The sequence below is a fragment of the Vulpes lagopus genome, chromosome 3 (genome assembly GCF_018345385.1).
Source record: "Vulpes lagopus strain Blue_001 chromosome 3, ASM1834538v1, whole genome shotgun sequence".
In the NCBI taxonomy this organism is placed as follows: domain Eukaryota; kingdom Metazoa; phylum Chordata; class Mammalia; order Carnivora; family Canidae; genus Vulpes; species Vulpes lagopus.
The window spans coordinates 49,313,880-49,335,768 of record NC_054826.1 but is presented as its reverse complement, the minus strand read 5'-3'; the positions used below and the strand labels follow the sequence as shown (position 1 = coordinate 49,335,768).

At 43.8% G+C, this 21,889-nt stretch overlaps 1 long non-coding RNA gene across 1 annotated transcript in view; it reads right to left on the bottom strand.

The window, feature by feature from the left end:
- The window catches only part of LOC121487799, a 72,036-nt gene that overhangs the window by 33,625 nt on the left and 16,522 nt on the right, over positions 1–21,889 (bottom strand). The window lies entirely within an intron of this gene.

The following is a 21,889-nucleotide window of genomic DNA, read 5'->3' as shown; positions in this document are numbered from 1 at the left end:
AAGACGTAATTAACCTTTCTCCAAATAAGGTTACATTCACAGGTTCTGGAGGTAAGGTTGAGGATATCTTTGGGGGAGCCACCATCCAACACATTAAACCTCTCCAGAGTCTGTTCTCCATACAGGACCCTGTATATATTTACAGTCAAGGGCCTTTAAAACCATACATCATATTATGTCATGCCTTTAAACCCTCTGGAAGCTCTCATCTCATCAGTAAAATCAGAGGTCCTCACCATGGCCAAGAAGACCCTTGGACATGGTCCCCACTAACTCTCTGACCTTATCACCTGCCCCCTTGCCCCTCCCTCCCTCTGCTGTAGCCCCGTGTCCACCCCACATGCCTACTTCACCCCAGCTCTGGGCTTTTGTCCTTACTATTCTTTCTGCTTCCTTCATGGTTCACTTCTTCTCTTTTCTCCACTATTACTTCCTAATGCTCCTACCACTCCCAAATCTCCCTTACTTTGCCTTCTTTTTCTTCATAGCATTTTAAAACTCTTCCATCATCAATTGTATATTGCTTATTTCTTTATTGCCTACCTCCTTTAACAGAATGTAAGACCCATGAGGACACGGGTTTTTTTTTTTTTTTTTGCTCACTGCATGCTCTAGACTGAATGTTCCTGTCCCCCTAGATTCATATGTTGAAGCCCTAATCCCCAATGTGATGATGTTTAGAGATGAGCCTTTGGTAGTCAATTTAGATGAGGACATGAGGGTAGGGTCCTCATGATGAGTTTCATATCCTTATAAGAAGAGACCAGACAGCCTGCGCTTTCTCTCTTTCCACCATGTGAGGACACAGCAAGAAGGCAGACATCTGCAAGCCAGTGCTCACAGAGAACAAAATGGGCCAGCACCTTGATCTCAGACTTCCCAACCTTCAAAACTTTGAGAATTAAGTGTTTGTTGTTAAGCCATCTAAATCAATGGTGTTTTGTTACCACTGTCATATCTCCACTACCTAGAACAGTGCTTGGGTACTGAGGGATATTCCATAAATAATGTTAGTGAGACTTTCCCATACTCCTCCAGGAAGAGATTATATTCCACTTTGGAGGCACTTCGCTTCTTTTATAGAAATAATGGGTGGCAGCATGAGACTAGATTATGCTCTGGAGTCATTGCTCACCCTGTGCACACATGTCCATGCTCCATCTTAGTGCTCATATACCCCCTTGTACATCTGCCTTTTCCACCAGACTAGGAACCCTTTTGGGGATGAGTGGGAATTCCAGGGTAATGCTTTAAAGTGCTTCATGAGGTCTTTTGGGTAGCATGATTTGTCCCAGAGCTGGGATTTTATATGTTTCCAGTACTGGAGCAGACCATCAAAGGACAACATTTTGGGGGGTTGTGTTTAACTGTGCAAGTTATTTTAGTTCCAAGTAACAGAAAACCCAACCAAGGCTCAACCTTTAAAAGAACTAAAGATTTTGGTGACAGAACAGGCTTCAGGTATGGTCTGATCCAGTAGCTAAACAATGTCACTCAGCATCCATTTCATCTCTCTGTGGACTTACCCCAGCATCAGCTCTATCCTAAGGCTGACTCCTCTTACAGTCATAAGAGAGCTACAACAGGGTTCATCTTTCTCATTCACATTTCAAAGGGAAGTGATTTTCTCTTCCACCCAACCTTTGGAACTCTTGAGCTTCCTCTTCTTGGAGCCACCCACATCTCATTCCCAGTCCTGAACAAATTCAAAGTAGCAATAATTAAGTTAACTGCTTTTGACTGATAAAGATACACTGCTGGACCTGGGGATGGGGCCAGCCAAACCACATGATGGGAAATTTGGAGTCCTTTTAGGAAGAAGAAAAGGAAATGGATGCTAGGAAGATGACCAGTAATTCTCAGCAAAGTGGGTCTTCCAGAACTTCAAACCCTCCCAGGTGACTTGTTAGCCCCTTTCACACAGGGTAAGTTCTGGGTGTCCACAGTCAAGCTATAGCTTTTATGAGATAAGAGCAAACCTAACCAAAGCTATGGAATGTCTCTTTTAGAAACTAGTGGTGAGGAAGCCAAGCATACAATTAAGTACTGAATTTTTCAATAAACACACAAACATAGATGCACACAGAATGGGGCAGGGTATTAAGTCCTACACGCAGATCCCTTTCCCACCAGACTGAATTGTGCCAAAAGACCTCTGGTTAGAGAATGTGCCAAATGATGGATGAAATGTTCCATCATAATTAAGGCAGATTCTCGGCAGGCAGCAGCTTTGCCCTCTGCACAGCATGGAAGGCCTTTATGTAAGTGCATATGTATGTATGTGGACCCACAGCTTCAATCTTGAGGCTTCTTGCTCTCTTTACTCTCCACCTCACTCTCTCTCTCTGCAAGATTACCACGGACTAAATGCTAAGGAAATCCTGACTCTGTTGAAAGGGTTCCAAGCAAGTAAATAAAATTCGCATTTGAAAATAATTTAAGGATCCCAAGAAGCTTTCTTATCTCCTACTCCCTCTCCCATGAGTCTGCCTGGAGTCTGAAATTCCCACATCAGTCAAGCCTTTGGATTTAGAGTCTGGTATAAGCAAGAAAATTATCTCTTAAATCATTACTAGCCATTGATTCCTGGGTTGTTAGAGACTTTGCAGAGACGAAGCCCTGGGTGTGCACACTTTAATGAGAGGAAAAGGGGGCTTTGTACAAATACCAGACTAAGGAGCACTCTAAGATACCAGCAAGTAGGCAGAGCAAAGAACCTAAGTTTGAGATGCAAGGACAACAGCATCCAACATTTCTTGCATCTCAATTGGGAGGCACTTTGTTTCTTGTATCAAAATAATGGAAGGCATTATGGGCTGTGATTCAGCTCCAGAGTCTGACATTCTGGGTCCAGACTCCAGCTCTGCCTCTAACTGTGTGACCCTGTGCAAATCTTTTCAACATTTACCTGCAGAAAGAGGATAATAACAGGAACTTGCGGGATAATGTTATATAAAATATATACACTATACTATTAATACTATAGTATAATATATATTTCTATATATAATATACTGTGGCGTACTATATAGTATACAATATTGTACATACAATATATATTATACTATACAGTATACATTATAGCATACTATAATAAGTAGTATAATATACTACACAAATACTATATACTATTAAACTATATTATGTAGTATAATATAAAATATGTAAATGTATATTATACATAATATTAATGTATATGTATATATGATACATTATACTATGCTATACATACTATACATACTATATATTGTAGCACATATTATACATAACATATATCAACTATGTATCATGCTACACTATACATATATATGTGTTATGCAATATGTTATACTAAACATATTATACTATATATAAGTTTATACATATGCATATATGATATATAATACAGTATAATAAAATATAATAATAAAATAATAATATAGTATATAGTATAATATATAATAATATAATAGTAATACAATAATCTGATAGAGTTATTGGTGGGTTAGATTTCATACTTGACAGACTGCGATACTGACCACATTTCTCCATGCCCCTGTTATACATTCAACCTTTGCCATGGCTTCAGGGCGTATGGAGGAACCTTCCCTGCTCTTGACTTTGGACTTGACCATGTCCTTGCTTTGGCCAAAGAGATGCCAGCAATGGCTTGAAATGTGCCTGTGTAACTGGCATTGCCTTCCTTTGGTCCTGCCTTGGCCCACAGAAACCAGCTGGTGTAAGGGGGATGAGCATCACATGGAACAGACCTGGAACCAAACTACAGCCTGAGCCCAACACAGCCACCCCCCATGTAGATTAGGCAAATCCCAGCTGACCTGCAGGTGTGTGAGCTGAACACTTGAGATCCTGTGTTTGTTTATTACACAGCCAAAACTGGGTGCATAGTAAACACTCAATAAACATGTGTGATTCCTATTATGACTACTGGAATGAAAGACTGCACATGGCTCATATACCCAGGGTATTCATTTGGAATATCAGGTTTGTGAGACTGACTCTCATACTAAAAAGTTGCACTGCAAGCTTTCAAGGGCTGTTTGGTATCTGAGCCCGCAGGCATCCCATGGTGTGGTTGACCAACAGAACCATTAACATACACCCCTCCCTCTGATCTGCACCAGTGCTTGTCACAAGTTCTCCACTGCATCGCCATATTCTCCATTCAACAGTTGGAGAATGTTTATTGAGTACCTTCAACATCTGCTAGGCAAGAGGACAGACTGCAATCAATAGGGCAGATAAGGTTGCGCCTTCAAGGGGCTGCATTCAAGTAGAGGACACAGGTAACAAACATATAGAGACGGGATCCCTGGGTGGCGCAGCGGTTTGGCGCCTTCCTTTGGCCCAGGGCGCGATCCTGGAGACCCGGGATCGAATCCCATGTCGGGCTCCCGGTGCATGGAGCCTGCTTCTCCTCCCTCTGCCTGTGTCTCTGCCTCTCTCTCTCTCTCTCTGTGACTATCATAAATAAAATAAAATAACAATAAAAATAAAAAAACAAACATATAGAGAAACAAGCAAATGGAGACTGATGAAAGCCAGGAGGGCAATACACAGGTGAAAAGCCAGTGAGTAACTGGGGAGGCCACTTTATCTCATGGAGGAGGGGAGGGCAAGTGCAATGTGCAAAGTGTCCAAGAAACCAAAAGGAGCCATGTGGCTCTAGAGGTGAATGGGAAAAGAGAAGGTTGAGAGGGATCAGGGACCCAAGGAGGACAGTGTTAATGAATAAAGACATCACCAATAACATAATTCCACCTAATATGATACATATATCCTGCATACAACCAAAAATGCACTAACCTCTTCCCCAAAAGAAGAGGTGAAGTCCTCTTCTCAAACGTCCTCAAAGTGATTTTATTCTTGATATCCCATAACTCAAAACTATGATGTAAAATTAATGATACTTAAGGACTAAAATATAAGGTTAATACATCTTATGTTTTATTACAATGGAATAAGAGATAAAAGAAAACAAAGATATCTGAGATACGTATCAGATAGATGCACACATTTATAATAAAATAAAGAGAAAATACTCATGACAGTCTTAGCCCTTGTTTCTATAACTAGTAATGTGGTCATAGCTGATATTTATAACTATCTTCTTCTACCCATTCTGTGTTCCCTTTGCCTTCAACTGGCTGCGGTGCTTTACCTGGTGGGGTGACCCAAACCTTTATTCTTAAAGGGTCTGGGCCATTAGTAGGCCTATCTGGATAGGGCTGCGGTTTTCCACAGGCCTTAATTACAGGGCATGATAAGGGATCTCTTATACTCCAGACATACTCTTCCTTCCCTGCACTGTGGAAGAGTAGTACAATTTTCCCCTTGGTAGTCATAATCAATCACCCTAGCCAACACCATAACTCTCTTCTTGACTCAGAAGTATGAAGAGCCCAAAGTGACCAGGTAGAAGTCTTAACTTGCAATTCAACAGAATCGTTGTGTCTTCTGGTGGAAGTATTCTTCCCTCTGTAACAAAGACCTCTAGGCCAGTACAGCATAAAGTTGTAGGAACAAGAAGCAAAAATATTGCTAGTGGGTCCCTAGGAGTTATAGTGATCACTGTCATTCCCATTTCCACTCCTTGATTCCTGTACCTGTGAATTCAGGCTATTGGAGAAACAGCAGCACATACTGGATGCTGATTTAGAGCATATACAGCCCCTGAAGAGCCCTGCCCTAAAGGAATTGCCACCTGGCTGTCAGTGTAACTGACACTTCCAAAAGCCATTCTATCAAGACAGTTGCAGGGGCACCTGGGAGAATCAGTCAGGTGAGTGTCTGGCTCTTGATTTCGGCTCAGGTCATGATGCCAGGGTCATGAAATTGAGCCCTTTGCCAGGCTCTCTGCTGGGCATGGATCCTGCTTGGGATACTCTCTCCCTTTCCCTCTGCCCCTCCTCCATGCTCACTCTCCCTCTCAAATAAATAAATAAACTTTTTCTTTAAAAAAGTTGCTTCAGCACTATTATACAGCTACTGGTGGCTCTAGAAAAAACCATAAAGGACTCAAGAGACTTCATGACTGAAGAATTTAGATCCAATCAGGCAGAAATTAAAAACCAATTAAATGAGATGCAATCCAAGCTAGAAGTCCTAAGGACGAGGCTTAACGAGGTGGAAGAACGAGTGAGTGACATAGAAGACAAGTTGATGGCAAAGAGGGAAACTGAGGAAAAAAGAGACAGACAATTAAAAGACCATGAGGATAGATTAAGGGAAATAAATGACAGCCTGAGGAAGAAAAACCTACGTTTAATTGGGGTTCCCGAGGGCGCCGAAAGGGACAGAGGGCCAGAATATGTATTTGAACAAATCCTAGCTGAAAACTTTCCGAATCTGGGAAGGGAAACAGGCATTCAGATCCAGGAAATAGAGAGATCCCCCGCTAAAATCAATAAAAACCGTTCAACACCTCGACATTTAATAGTGAAGCTTGCAAATTCCAAAGATAAGGAGAAGATCCTTAAAGCAGCAAGAGAAAAAAAGTCCCTGACTTTTATGGGGAGGAATATTAGGGTAACAGCAGACCTCTCCACAGAGACCTGGCAGGCCAGAAAGGGCTGGCAGGATATATTCAGGGTCCTAAATGAGAAGAACATGCAACCAATAATACTTTATCCAGCAAGGCTCTCATTCAAAATGGAAGGAGAGATAAAGAGCTTCCAAGACAGGCAGGAACTGAAAGAATATGTGACCTCCAAACCAGCTCTGCAAGAAATTTTAAGGGGGGAATTTTAAGATTCAACAGAATCATTCCCCTTTAAGAAGAAGTTCAGTGGAACAATCCACAAAAACAAGGACTGAATAGATATCATGATGACACTAAACTCATATCTGTCCATAGTAACTCTGAACGTGAACGGGCTTAATGACCCCATCAAAAGGTGCAGGGTTTCAGACTGGATAAAAAAGCAGGACCCATCTATTTGCTATCTACAAGAGACTCATTTTAGACAGAAGGACACCTACAACCTGAAAATAAAAGGTTGGAGAACCATTTACCATTCAAATGGTCCTCAAAAGAAAGCAGGGGTAGCCATCCTCATATTAGATAAATTAAAATTTACCCCGAAGACTATAGTGAGAGATGAAGAGGGACGCTATCTCATACTCAAAGGATCTATCCAACAAGAGGACTTAACAATCCTCAATATATATGCCCCAAATGTGGGAGCTGCCAAATATTTAAACCAATTAATAACCAAACTGAAGAAATACTTTGATAATAATACACTTATACTTGGTGACTTCAATCTAGCTCTTTCTATCCTCGATAGGTCTTCTAAGCATAACATCTCCAAAGAAACGAGAGCTTTAAATGATACACTGGACCAGATGGATTTCACAGATATCTACAGAACTTTACATCCAAACTCAACTGAATACACATTCTTCTCAAGTGCACATGGAACTTTCTCCAGAATAGACCACATACTGGGTCACAAATCGGGTCTGAACCGATACCAAAAGATCGGGATAGTTCCCTGTATATTTTCAGACCATAATGCCTTGAAATTAGAACTTAATCACAACAAGAAGTTTGGAAGGACCTCAAACACGTGGAGGTTAAGGACCATCCTGCTAAAAGATGAAAGGGTCAACCAGGAAATTAAGGAAGAATTAAAAAGATTCATGGAAACTAATGAGAATGAAGATACAACCGTTCAAAATCTTTGGGATGCAGCAAAAGCAGTCCTGAGGGGGAAATACATCGCAATACAAGCATCCATTCAAAAACTGGAAAGAACTCAAATACAAAAGCTCACCCTACACATAAAGGAACTAGAAAAAAAGCAGCAAATGGACCTCACCCCCAGCAGAAGACAGTTAATTAAAATTCGAGCAGAACTAAATGAAATCGAGACCAAAAGAACTGTGTGTGGAACAGATCAACAGAACCAGGAGTTGGTTCTTTGAAAGAATGAATAAGATAGATAAACCATTAGCCAGCCTTATTAAAAAGAAGAGAGAGAAGACTCAAATTAATAAAATCATGAATGAGAAAGGAGAGATCACTACCAACACCAAGGAAATACAAACGATTTTAAAAACATATTATGAACAGCTATACGCCAATAAATTAGGAAATCTAGAAGAAATGGACGCATTCCTGGAAAGCCACAAACTACCAAAACTGGAGCAGGAAGAAATAGAAAACCTGAAAAGGCCAATAACCAGGGAGGAAATTGAAGCAGTCATCAAAAACCTCCCAAGACACAAGAGTCCAGGGCCAGATGGCTTCCCAGGGGAATTCTATCAAACGTTTAAAGAAGAAATCATACCTATTCTACTAAAGCTGTTTGGAAAGATAGAAAGAGATGGAGTACTTCCAAATTCGTTCTATGAGGCCAGCATCACCTTAATTCCGAAACCAAAGACCCGACCAAAAAGGAGAATTACAGACCGATATCCCTGATGAACATGGATGCAAAAATTCTCAACAAGATACTAGCCAATAGGATCCAACAACACATTAAGAAAATTATTCACCATGACCAAGTAGGATTTATCCCCGGGACACAAGGCTGGTTCAACACTCGTAAAACAATCAATGTGATTCAGCATATCAGCAAGAGAAAAACCAAGAACCATATGATCCTATCATTAGATGCAGAGAAAGCATTTGACAAAATGCAGCATCCATTCCTGATCAAAACACTTCAGAGTGTTGGGATAGAGGGAACTTTCCTCGACATCTTAAAAGCCATCTACGAAAAGCCCACAGTAAATATCATTCTCAATGGGGAAGCACTGGGAGCCTTTCCCCTAAGATCAGGAACAAGACAGGGATGTCCACTCTCACCACTACTATTCAACATAGTACTGGAAGTCCTCGCCTCAGCAATCAGACAACAGAAAGACAATAAAGACATTCAAATTGGCAAAGAAGAAGTCAAACTCTCCCTCTTCGCCAATGACATGATACTCTACATAGAAAACCCAAAAGCCTCCACCCCAAGATTGCTAGAACTCATACAGCAATTTGGTAGCATGGCAGGATACAAAGTCAATGCCCAGAAATCAATGGCATTTCTATACACTAACAATGAGACTGAAGAAAGAGAAATTAAGGAGTCAATCCCATTTACAATTGCACCCAAAAGCATAAGATACCTAGGAATAAACCTAACCAAAGAGGTAAAGGATCTATACCCTAAAAACTATAGAACATTTCTGAAAGAAATTGAGGAAGACACAAAGAGATGGAAAAATATTCTATGCTCATGGATTGGCAGAATTAATATTGTAAAAATGTCAGTGTTACCCAGGGCAATTTACACGTTTAATGCAATCCCTATCAAAATACCATGGACTTTCTTCAGAGAGTTAGAACAAATTATTTTAAGATTTGTGTGGAATCAGAAAAGACCCCAAATAGCCAGGGGAATTTTAAAAAAGAAAACCATAGCTGGGGGCATCACAATGCCAGATTTCAGGCTGTACTACAAAGCTGTGGTCAGTGTGGTACTGGCACAAAAACAGACACATAGATCAATGGAACAGAATAGAGAACCCAGAAGTGGACCCTGAAATGTATGGTCAACTAATATTCGATAAAGGAGGAAAGACTATCCATTGGAAGAAAGACAGTCTCTTCAATAAATGGTGTTGGGAAAATTGGGCATCCACATGCAGAAGAATGAAACTGGACCACTCTCTTTCACCATACACAAAGATAAACTCAAAATGGATGAGAGATCTAAATGTGAGACAAGATTCCATCAAAATCCTAGAGGAGAACACAGGCAACACCCTTTTTGAACTCGGCCACAGTAATTTCTTGCAAGATACATCCACAAAGGCAAAAGAAACAAAAGCAAAAATGAACTATTGGGACTTCATCAAGATAAGAAGCTTTTGCACAGCAAAGGATACAGTCAACAAAACTCAAAGACAACCTACAGAATGGGAGAAGATATTTGCAAATGACAAAATGACATATCAGATAAAGGGCTAGTTTCCAAGATCTATAAAGAACTTATTAAACTCAACAGCAAAGAAACAAACAATCCAATCATGAAATGGGCAAAAGACATGAAGAGAAATCTCACAGAGGAAGACATGGACATGGCCAACATGCACATGAGAAAATGCTCCGCATCACTTGCCATCAGGGAAATACAAATCAAAACCACAATGAGATACCACCTCACACCAGTGAGAATGGGGAAAATTAACAAGGCAGGAAACAACAAATGTTGGAGAGGATGCGGAGAAAAGGGAACCCTCTTACACTGTTGGTGGGAATGTGAACTGGTGCAGCCACTCTGGAAAACTGTGTGGAGGTTCCTCAAAGAGTTAAAAATAGACCTGCCCTACGACGCAGCAATTGCACTGTTGGGGATTTACCCCAAAGATACAGATGCAATGAAACGCCGGGACACCTGCACCCCGATGTGTCTAGCAGCAATGTCCACAATAGCCAAACTGTGGAAGGAGCCTCGGTGTCCATCGAAAGATGAATGGATAAAGAAGATGTGGTTTATGTATACAATGGAATATTACTCAGCCATTAGAAACAACAAATGCCCACCATTTGCTTCGACTTGGATGGAACTGGAGGGTATTATGCTGAGTGAAATAAGTCAATCGGAGAAGGACAAACAGTGTATGTTCTCATTAATTTGGGGAATATAAATAATAGTGAAAGGGAATATAAAGGAAGGGAAAAGAAATGTGTGGGATATATCAGGAAGGGAGACAGAATATAAAGACTCCTAACTCTGGGAAACGAACTAGGGGTGGTGGAAGGGGACGAGGGCGGGGGTTGGGGGGGAATGGGTGACAGGCACTGAGGCGGACTTGACGGGATGAGCACTGGGTGTTTTTCTGTATGTTGGTAAATTGAACACCAATAAAAATTAATTTATAAAAAAATAAATAAATAAAAATTAAAAAGTTGCTTCAGGATAGTGCGGAACATGATAATACCAGTGAGTTCCATGATCATGGGACCATTACCGCACTTCTTTCGCTGTGAAGTGAATACCTTGATCAGAAGCAATGGTGTACAGAATACCATGATGGTGAATAAAGCATTTTGTAAAGTCCATGGATAGTAGTTTTGGCAGATGCATTGTATGCAGGGAAGGCAAATCCATATCTAGAGTGTCCAATCCAGTATGGACAAAATACTGCCCCTTCCACGAAGTGGTCAAATGCAATCAAATTGCCACCAGGTAGCTGACGTACCAACCACCCTGGTGAATGGCGCCATACTGGGGAATAGGTGTTGGTCTCTGTTGCTGGAAAACGGGCCTCCAGTAGTGACCACAGCCTTGGTGAGTTTAAGACCATGTTGCTGAGCCGATGCATATCTCCACTCCTGCCATCATGGCCACTTTGTTCATGAGCCCATTGGGCATAGACAGAGGTGGCTGGAGAAAAATGCTGACTGGTATCCACAGAACAGATCATCCTAGCCACTTGATTATCAAAATCCTCCCTGCTAAAGTCACCCAATGATAAGCATTTACATGGAACACAAATATGGTTTTTGCCCATTCTGAGAAATCTATCCATATAAGTCTTCCTCAAATTTTTTGTCACCAATTTTCTAATCATGTTCCTTCCAAAGTCCCTGACCATCCAGGCAAACTATTAGCCAGAGCCCATAAATCAACATATAATTGTACATCTGGCCATTCTTCTTTCCAAGCAAAGTGAATAACCAGGTGCACTGTTCAAAGCTCTACCCACTGGGAGGATTTCCCTTCACCACTGTCCTCCTTCAGGGATATCCCAGAAAAGGGCTTTAGTGCTATAGCTAATCACTTTTGGGTTTTGCCTGCATTTTGTGCAGCATCATCTGTAAAATGGAACCAAGACTTCTCTTCTGTCAACTGATCATAGAGAGCTCCCCAGGAGGCCACAAGTAAACACTGGAGACAGAAGGCAATGTAACAGAAGTGGGAATTGAGGGCATTTGGGCCACTTCCTAATGTAACTGACCGGTGCCTTTAGGACCTGCTTGGGTCCAATCATGTATATGCCACTTCCATCCCAATGATGATGTATTGCTGTGCATGTCCAACTTTATGGCTTAGTGAATCAAATAAGAGCCAGTTTATGATGGGCATCTCAGGTCCTACAGTAATTTAATGGCCTATCGTTAAGTATTCAGGCTCTACTAAGTCCCGGTAGCAGGCTAAGAGCTGTTCCCCAAAAGAAGAGTAGTTATCTGCAGAAGATGACAGGGCCTTGCTCCAAATCCTAAAGACCTGTGTTGTGATTTACTAAAGGGCCCTGCCACAGGCTCCCAACAGCACCCGTCTGCCACTGCCACTTCAGGCACCACAGAATCCCCTAGATCATCTGCCCAAGTGGCAGGACAGCTTGCACAGGAGCCTGAACCTACTGCAAAGCCTTCTCTTGTTCTTGTTCTGGGCCCCACTCAAACTAAGCAGTTTTTTGGGTCACTTCGTAAATGAGCCCTAGCAACACACCCAAATAAGGAATGTGCTGCTTCCAAAATCCAAAGAAGCTCACTAGGCATTCTGCCTCTTTCTTGGTTGTAGGTCAGGCCAGAGGCAACAATTTGTCCTTCCCCTTTGAAAAGATATCTTGACATGCTGCACACCACTGGACCCCTAGAAACTTCACTGAGGTAGAAAAACCCTGAATTTTAATTAGATTTATTTCCCACCCCCAACAGGCAAAAGTCTTCCCATACACCTAGAGTAGTTGCTACATCTCACTCACTAGGTGCCATCAGCACCATGTCATCCATGTACTGGCCCAGGGTGAGGTCTTGTGAAATGGAAAGGCAATCAAGACCCCCCTGCACACTAAATAATGACATGGAAAAGGAGAGCTAATAGGCCCCTGAGGCAGAACAGTGAATGTGCCCTGCCAGCCTCGCCAGCTGAAAGCCAACTGCTTCTGTGAGGCCTGATGAACAAGGAAGGAGAAAAAGGCATTGGCCACATGGATGGCCACACACCAGGTACCAGGGGACATGTTAATGTGCTCAAGCAATGAAACCTCATCTGGCTCTTGAACTGCAAGTGGAGTCCCTACCTGGGTAAGCTTTTGATGATCCACGGTCATTCTCCAGGATGTACCTGTCTTCTGCACAGGCCAAAGAGATGGGTGGGACAGGGTGTGGATTAATGTGTCAGGCAAGGTGATGCATAGTATTAACCACTACAGGCGCGTGGGTTAAGAATCCACAGGGAGCCTCATGGGCAGAAATGTGGGCATCAGGGAGAAACCAGTGGAAGCAATCAGTGCTAACATGGAGGATGCTTCAATGAAGACAAGCCTGAGAAAGGGGGCAAAGCTCCCGCCAGGTTTACCACTCCATATGGAATAGGGTTAATGTGTCAGTGAAGGGAAGGATAGGTTTTCCTCATGGGAAAGGGGGCTGTGTAGTCACTGGGAGAAAAGTGGCAGTCATGGTGCGATTTTCTGTGGCCCACATGAAGCGGAGGGGTGTCTGCCCTTAGAAAATTCAGAAGAAACTAACCGCAGGTCCTAAGGAGAGGGCGAATTGTGGTTGAAATCACCCCAAGTGATGACAACTTTGTACCATGGCAATTTAGCCCAGCTGAAACAACCTTTCCCAGAATGCTCTTCCATGTGTGTCTGATTCTGGGACACAAGAGAAGCTCACGCAAGACTTGGAAGGCAGCCGTGAAGCTGCAGTCACGTTCAGGCTCCTCAGCTCACACTGGACCTCCTCCTTTGGTTTCTCTGAGTCCTGGGCCAGGCCTGTCACTCCATGGCCAGGGCACCAGCTTCTCCTGCAGGGCATCCACACCTCACAGGTGGGATGGTTGCAGGTGGATGAGAGTGGTGCAGTCCCAGCTTGCCCTGGGAGGCACCATCCCATCCTTCGGGGTCCTAACCAGCCCTCCAAGTCCAGTCCATCCTTGCGGGTCTCAGCTTGCCCTGGATCTCCCCACTTCACATCCCCCTTCTCTTGGACTGCCAGACCTGCTGGCTTCATGCCTAGCACAAAATGCAGAAGCAATGGCCTCACAGAGCATTCGTGGCATCAGCTCCCACAACTGTCAGGTCAGATCTCTAAAATTATCCCTCACTCCAGAGCACACAGAGGTTCTGCTCCTCTGAGGGACTTTCTCTGGTTTAAGTCCTCCTTCCCAGAAAAGCCCTCTCCCTGGTCTCTCCAGAAAATGCTGAACTATGCAGCTGAAGATGGGAGGAGAACCTGGCTTGTATCACAGGGCTGAGTGCAACCCTGATGGGCAATAGTAAGAAGTCAGAGCTCACTGACACCCCGTGGAGGGGCTGTCCTGGAAGCAGGGGCTCCACCCCTCCGACATCAGACACAGAATGTGTCTGTACCTGGTGCATCAGGGAATCATTCCTCTCTAGTCCATTTTACCAAAAATAAGACAAAATATACATGTGTTTCTCCACTGGAGTCTTCTTTCAAGTGGATTTCCAAAGCCTCTTCCAATTCCTGCTCCCAACACAGGAAGAAATTCCACTTACTGCTGCCATGGCCCAGCTTCTGCCGTAGTTCTGCAACTGTCTCAGGCCAATGGGGCAGGAGGAGGAAAGGGAAACCAGGGCCCTTGAGGAATCATCAGAACCCGCATTTCCTGCCTGGGGACTGGGGTACAACCCGCAGGAGATTTGGTGACCAGTCCAAACCCCCACCTCCATGTAGCATCACCTCCTGTCACTGCTCACGGCCTGCTGCCAATGCGCTGATTCTGTAGCTCCCAGAACACACGACTCCCCTTATCTGCCTATCTGTCCCTGGCAAGTCAGTCACATTCACTTCCCCTGGAAGCCTGCCATCACCCTCAAAACTAAAGCCCACCCCGGCCCCTGATCAGTTTACATGTTCTTCATGCCTCCAAGTGCGCATGACTTGGCTTAAGATAACCTGACTGCACAACACTGTCCCCACCAACTTACCCCTCTGGGGTCAGGAAGCATCTTTCCATCCATGTACCAACACCTCACATGCTGCTTGGCCCAGGGGAGACAACACATGCAAACATGCTCACAGGAGGGAGGGAACTCCCTGTCCTCAGTGAGTGAGATAGAATGCTCTGACACATTTTAGCCTTCAAAAGATAAAGACGAGGGTTCCAAAGGGTTCCCAATCAAAGGACAGAGTGAAAACCCACCCATCCCTCACATGTGTCCTGTCCTACCATCCAAACACACAAGGCCTCTCCCAGGAGATGAAGGAGATGGAGAAGCAATGAAGGAAAGGCCTTCAGATGCACTGCAGAATCAATTTCTAGGATCCCATGCTACAGGTGACATTTTAGAGATGTAGCCAATGTATGCCTGTCCACACTAGTGTACTCATGTGAAATGGTGCAGCTCTTTGGAGAAATAAAACATCAGGTTTCTGTTCCTGTCACAGAGGAGGTGAGGGGGGTGATAGGATTCCCACAGCTCCAGGCTGGCCTTACAGTACAATGTGACTGCCCCACACACATCCATAAGGGGAAGTCCCCCCTCCCACCCCACCAGGTCAGCTCAAAGTTCCCTCCTCCCAGAAGCCTGCTCAGACACCCCCACCTACCCCCAGCTGGGAATGAACTTGGTTTCCTCAGTGCTTGGGGAACTGGGAGAGGCAGAGTTCAGCTGTGCTTACAGAGTGGACTTTGGAGCCTGTGTGCTGGGGTTCTAATCCCTGCTTCCAACTTACCCTGCGCCAGTGAACGAGTCATCTGCCTCTCAATTCAGCTTCCTCACCTAGGAAACATGGGAAGTAACAAAACCTCCCTTTCAGGGGTGCTCTAACCATGAGTTAGTATATACAGAACAGGAGGGGCAGAGCCAGACATGAAGGACACTCTATGCTGGCAGTTGCTATTAATATTGTTATTACTATCACTATTATTATTTCTCTTAAGATAAAGATCGCATCTTTTCCTACAGGATCACCACTGTTACATTCTAGACCGGAGGTGTCTCAAGAAATCATTGACCCAAATCTTTGTTTGGCTTCTGGCACTGTGTGCCTCACACAGAGTAAGTATAGTTTGATAAATATTTCCTCAATGAACACGCAGGTGCATTATGGAGAAGACACTCCCTGCCCCACCGCCCACATAAGAAAAACAAAATCTTGACACTAACAATATTTAACAACTCTTTTCCCCCACAGAACTGGGGATGAGACAGCCTCCATAGCCAATGGCAGCAGGTCCAGGCTGGCTCCCTAGACTCCAGTCCTCCTTACTTGTTTTTTTGTTTTTTAACACTTCTGTCCCCTATCGCTTCTCTCCCCACAAACAAAGGAGACAGGTCATGTGGAAGCTAGAGAGCAGAAATGAGTAATTTTCAGTCAGCTGAATGAAGAAGAAGGGTACAGCAGTACATGAGGGCCTGTATCCAGATGCCGGCAGCTCTGCTACCTTATTGGCTCTGTGGCCCTGGGCAAGTCACACTCCAAGCCTCTGGGCCTCAGTTTTCCATATCTAGCAGGTAGGACTAAGATACCAACCTCCAGTTATGCGGAGGAATAAGTGAGCTTGCCAACGGAGTGCATGGCATGGGGCCTGGCACACAGTAGATGCTCCCGGCCCTGAGCTCTAAGGCCTGGGGGACCTTCCTGTGTCTGAATCCCATGTCTGGACACAACTGCAAAGCCCCCAAGGGCAGAGGGAGCAGCCTGTTTAGATTCACCTTGGTTTACTTTTCCCAACAGCCTGGTACACTGCCGTGGGCAAACCATCAGCACTCCACAAATACCTTAGAAAATTTGGTGACTCTTGCCTCTTCAGGGACAAGGAAGCTTAAATGATTCAACAGTGGATTCAGAACTAGAATTCAGGTTTCCTGACTACAGGTTTGGAGTTGGATACACAAGATGTGGGTCTCACAGCCAGTGGCCCTAACAAAGGGCAAGAAATATCTGACTGTGCCAGGATCCCAATCTGGTTGGGCATGAATGACTGGGTTTTCAAGATGGAAACTCTCCAGCTTTCCCCAGGAGCCTGGGAGAGGCATGAGGATGGATGTGGGAACAAAGTCCCAGGATTGCTCCCTAGGGACAGAGAATGCAGACTAACCCGTCTCCACTGAGTACACTATATAGCCTGGAACAGGCATGGACCCCGTTCTCTTGCCCTCCCCCAGCTTCCCACTGCCCAAGGACAACCTAACATGGATGGACATTGAAGGCATTATGCTAAGTAAAACAAGTCAGACAAAGACAAATACTGCACGGCATCACTTATATGTGAAATCTAAAAAAGCCCAACTCGTAAAAACAGAGCAGAATGGTGGTTAGCGGGGGCTGAGGATGGTGGAATTTAGGAGATGCTGTTCAAGGTACAAGCTCCAACTACTAGATAAATAAATTCTATAGATCTAATGCACAGCATGGTGATTACAGTCAACAATACTATATTATAAACTTCAAAATTACAAATATATTAGATCTTTATTGTGCTCACCACAAAGAAGAAATAATTATGGGAAGAGGTATTAGTTAATACTATGAGGGTAATCACACGGCAACATATAAATGTATCACATCAATAGGTTGTACACCTTAAACTTACACAATTTTACCTGTCAGTTCTACCTCAATAAAATAGATAAATATATATAACAACCATACTGGAATAATTATAGAATACCAAGTATAGGATAGCTATCCTGGGAGTGATGGACACCATTCACAGAGGACTCACTGAGATCCATAGGAATCCAGAGGCAGGATAGCTTCCATAGACAAATGAGAAGACAGAAATAATGAGAACAATCTTGCCTCCCTTCTATTTGATCTTAGATTCCTCCATTCCCTTTTTTCTCCATTCACCCCACTCCACCTCCAACCACCACCAACACCCACCATCATTATCAGCTCAGGCTGCGTGCTGGGCTAGTCATGTCACATGAACACCCTGGCTTCAGCGACCTCCACCATGAGGTGGGAATGGTACCCTGAAGGTGAGAGGCCAGGCACAGTCAACAGGATGCCTGCCCAGGCCACCCCATCCCTGAGGCCTGCCTTCAGGCCCCTGCACCACCCTGGAGTGGGGAAAGGGCCCTGACCAGGGGCAGTGCATCTCAGGCTGAGTAGCAACCTCTGGCTCAGCTGGACACAACACAAGAAGACAGGTGACATATGTCCCCTCCAATTGGAATCTGAACCCTAACAGCCTGAGATGATATGGCAGCAACTTATGGGGGTGGGGCTGGGATGGTCTGAGAGGGAAAGCTGGGTTACAGGGCCTCATAACAAATCCAAACCATGAGGCAGCCAAAGCTATCAGAAAAGAGATACACAGAACAACAGGGGACGGGGAATCCCGCTCAGCGGTTTGGCACCTGCCTTTGGCCCAGGGCGCGATCCTGGAGTCCTAGGATCGAGTCCCACGTCGGGCTCCCTGCATGGAGCCTGCTTCTCCCCTCCTCCTGTGTCTCTGCCTCTCTCTCTCTCTCTCTATGTCTATCATAAATAAATAAATAAATAAATAAATAAATAAATAAATAAATAAATAAATAAAAATAAATCTTAAAAAAAAAAGAACAACAGGGGACATCTCCCACATAGATGGGGGAAGAACAGATAGGCAGCGAGAAGTGGAGACATTGTAGAGGCAGCACCAGACCCCAGAGGCTTCCTGGCTCCCCTCTGCTCCTCTGTATTCTTCATGACCCAGCCCACCTTCCAGGGCCTCGATCTCCTGAGGCCTCCTCTCCCCATCTCCAGCACCCAGAACTTTCTGAGGCCTTCCCTTTTGACAGGGGCAAACTAACCTCTGTCCTGCAGGAGGCAGTCCTATCACTTCTCACCTCCCAAAAGGGGGTGTCCTTCTTTTCAGGGGCTCATTTCTTACTAACAACATTTTCACATCCAGGAACTCAAAAAGTACCCAGCAAGATTACTTTCTTGGACACTGAGTCTATCCTCTTACCTCAAAATGCTAAGGAGTCTAGAATCATTGTGTCCCATAAAATTCTCTCAAAAGAAGCCCAAAGGCCTAAATGAAAAGCTGGATCAGAAGTGTTTCTTTGGCTACAAGGTTACAGAGAGAGCAGTTGTAAATGTGGGCCTGAACGTGTAAATGTGTGTCTCTCTGCATGTGCGTGCATATGCATGTATGTATGTGTGTTTCCTTTTAATCCATTAACTTCATTTAACCCTCCAGAGTCTCTAAACCTGGCCCATGAGGAACCATGAGGCTGAGAATATGAATGAATGATGCTTACCTTGGGGAAAGGAGCAAGGATTGCCTGTAAGAGGGTATGAGGAAAACTTCTGGAATGATGGAAACATTCTATATCTTGATCCGAGTTCCACAATGGAAACATATACAAAACTTCAAGTTATGTATTTGATTGGTACATTCTACTGGCAACTCCAAACCTAGGCATATTTCCAAACCAACCAAAAGCAGGGACCCAAACAGATATTTGAACACTCATGTTCACAACAGCATTGTTTGTAATAACAGCCCAAAGGTGCAAACAACCCAAGTGCCCATCACCAGATGAACAGTTAAGCAAAACGTAGTGCATACATATAATGAAATATTATTCAGCCTTAAAAAGGAAGGAAACTGACACCTGCTATGGCATGAACGAATCCTGAAGACATCACATTGAGTGAAATAAGTCAGTCACAAAGAGACGAACAGTGTATGATTCCTCTTCTATGACATTCTCCAACACTCTCAGAGACATAGACTAGGATGGAGGTTGCCAGGGGCAACAGGGAGGTAAGAATAGAGAGATATTGTCTACTGGGGGCAGAGTTTCAATTTTAGAAAGCAAAAAGAGTCCTGGAGACGGATGGTGGTGACAGTCGCACAACAGTGTGAATGTACTAAACGCCACCGAACTGTGCACTGGAAATGGTTTTAACACTATTAGCTAACTGGAATTTAAATAAAAACTTTTTTTAAAAATTAAAATAAAATAAAAAAATCATTGGCCATTAAAAAATGGTTAAGATGGTCAATTCTGTGTTAGATGTATTTTGCCACAGTAAAAAATGTGAGGGGGGTGGAATGTGGCATATACATGCAATGAAGGAAATACTATTCAGCTCTGAGGAATGAAATTTTGATCTCTGGTACAACACCGACCTTGGCAACATCCTGCTAAGGGACATAAGCCAGGCACAGAAAGACAAATATTGCATGACTCCACCTCCACGAGGTACTTAGAATAGGCAAATTCATGGAGGAAGAAAGTAGAACAGAGGTTCCCAGTGGCTGGAGAGAGAATAGAGTGTTACTGTTCAACAGGCAGAGCTTTGGCAGGAGATGATGAAAGAGGTGGCTCCATAACACTGAATGTATCCAACACCACTGAATTGTGTACTTATGAATGGCTAACATGGTATGTCTTATGTTACACAGATGTCACCACACACCAAAAGATTATTATACTTTACCTATGCATGTTACATCTCAACTGAAAAAATTAGCCCCACTGACACTAAGACTCCTAAATACCTTCTCCAGTTAGGAAACATATCCACATCCAGGTCCTTTCTAAGCAGTGTGACAGATCCTGGATTCACACGCAGGTTTGTGAATCCCGAGGCCAGAAAAAAAAGCCTCCTATGCACATCAATAAAGCAACCCCTCTCTAATATGCTGGTAAATACAGTTCTACTTGGGCTGAGAACACCCACCCCCCACCCTGCCAGGGGGAGCAACAGCTGCTGGCTTCTCTTCACCAGGGTAGCTCCAAGAGGTGAACGATCTGGGTAACTTCAGACTGATGCCCTTCCCGAGTCCACGCTGGCTCCCAGGTGTCTGTGAAGCTGCTCTGCCTGCAGAAAACACCCTAGCTTGTCTATAAAAAGCAACTCCCTCAGGTGTGACTCAAACCAGTAGGAACAAAATCTCCCAAATCAAATGATGAATTTAACCCCACCGGGCACCAAGGAGTGTGGACAGCAGGAACTGTCCCTCCACCCTTCCTACTCTGAGGCAGAGTAAATATAGGTGCCTATGACACCAACTTTCCATCCTCTGTGCATGCTGTCTTACCCGGCTCCACCAGGGGGGCTAGAACAACATGTTTGTGACAAAGATCTCACATTGTATTCAATAATATCAACAACCTTTGGATAGTGGTGGGCATGTTTCCTCAGACTGTGGATTATAGAGTTTAAAGCACCCTTTGAGGTCATCTCAACAAACCTCTTTATTTCTCCCCACAAAAAAAACACTGGGAGACAGTGGCAATGACTATTGGTTTCTAGAGTTAAATTGCCCTGAATTTGAACTGGACTTTGACACTTACTAGTTATATGGTCTTAAACAACTTGAGTTATTGCCTTTGGGCCATAGTTTCCTCATTAGGAAAATGGGGATAACAGTACCAATCCCTTAGGGTTGTGATGAGTTTTAAATAAGATTAAATAATCTGTGTTGAGAGACTGGCACATGACTCTCTCACTAGGGCAAGTATGCTGCTTCTGCTGCTGCTCCTTCCTCTTCTTCTTCATCATCATCATCACCACCACCATCATCATCATCAATAGCATGATGAACCTAAAGCTCAGGAAGATGAAAGGATTGTCTGAAATTGCACAGCTGTGGCTGGTAGCAAAACAAAGTCTTCCACAGGAAAGGAACAGTGGGTTTTTCCATTTCATCAGCTTGAGACAACACTATTGCCTGGACCTAAAAATTTATAGCACATCATGGAAAATATTTGAATTATATGGATTTTCCTTATTTCCAAATTAGAAGTCCAGTTTGATTTCCAAGAGTCCTATAGTAACAAACTTTCAGAGTTAAGATATTGAAACCAAATATGGTGAGCCTCTTTGCTCTCTCTCTCTCTCCATATCTGAAGAAGTCTCAGGAACGATCACCATGGAGCTGGAGATGGTTGAGAGAGCTCACCTAGAGGAGGGGCATAGGAACACTGCCCAGGGAGATGACTGGACTTCTGTTCAGAAAGC